Here is a 1,429-nt window from a genome sequence, read left to right on the forward strand (position 1 = left end):
ATTGTCATGTTGATTCTATCACAAACTCCAGTTGTGTTGTTAACTCTATCCATCGGTTTTCTAAGAACAGCCGAGCTGACATAGGAATCTTCGTTTATTTATACAGAAGGCCTTGGATACAGTGTTATATTTTTTCTGTTCTCTTTCACTTTCTGTTGCTTTGTTTATTTAATTATATTTATAGAATTCATTATAAACCAATTAAAGTATATTTATTTAATCGCTGTTAAATACTGAAATACAAAGGGGAATCATCCGGCTCCATTGTTGGCAGATGTACAAACTATCGACAGAGAGATGTATGGTAAACACAACAACACGCCGAGCACACGGCCCCTACATTTTACACACAGCTATACAGAAGATGCACAACACCCAGTGTAGGATATCCCCCTCGTATGCAATGCTGCACGTGTTTCCATTTCCCAAATTGTAGTTTCCGAGTAGCGGAAGAGTTTCTATTCATTTTTACATTTCCGTGTACGATACGTTATGCATAAAATGACTGAGGGAGAAGCAATTGGACACGCCAAGGCCAAGCAGTTGCCTTGAAGTGTATAACTTCGTTGCTTCAAGTCTTCCCCCCAATCAGCTGAAAGAAGATAGTAGCTTCAGCTGTTTGCAAGCGGAACTCTTTGCAACTCTCCGGGTTGCAACTATATGCCAGTCACGAAAGCCGTTTGCACGTACGCCTATAGATCCACAAAGAGGTTGGGGAATTTTGTAGCGATAGTTAGTATGAACATTTCAACTTGCTATTACTTTTTTGAGAACCTAAATGCTGCAAATGTTGCGTTGCGGAGGTGCCAACGCGTTGCGGCAACGCCCAGTGTGAAACCAATTGTGCAGGAGCTACATACTATGTAGGTAACCAACCATGAAGTACAATATACAATAAACTACGCCCTCCAGCATAGAATCAAATATACCACACAACATATAAACATGAATACCATACAAGCCTTATGCTATCCATAGTTGTGTGAGTTCGTTAACACACACGCGGGAGGGCAGTCAAACTTGGCTTGACGCATCTGTTGAAAGCCAGACTTTGCGCACACAACATGCGTTGGCGATTGAAGGCAATGAAAGCCAGCAAGTGCATTGATGGAGAAAGAAATCACCCGAGCCGACCGACGGTTCTTACTGTAAATTCCCCAGAAACACAGGGGTAATCGCCAGAAGCTCAAGCTGTGGACCCTAACAGGTGTCAACACAAAAGGATTTGGTGTTTCCGCGGGGTGTCTAGGGAAATGCAGGTGTGATATAAGACATTAATTTTCACGTCACCGGTGGCCGAGAGGCTCTGGGGACTAGTGAAGAGCTGAGGTGTTCACATCCTGCTGAAATACAAAGCACCCATAACTGTGTATTTTATTTAATTTAAAATGAATTAAATTTACGTTTGATTTAACTCATTCACTTTCAA

The sequence above is a fragment of the Eimeria mitis genome, genomic scaffold, assembly GCF_000499745.2.
Source record: "Eimeria mitis Houghton genomic scaffold, Emh_scaff5249, whole genome shotgun sequence".
Taxonomy (NCBI): domain Eukaryota; phylum Apicomplexa; class Conoidasida; order Eucoccidiorida; family Eimeriidae; genus Eimeria; species Eimeria mitis.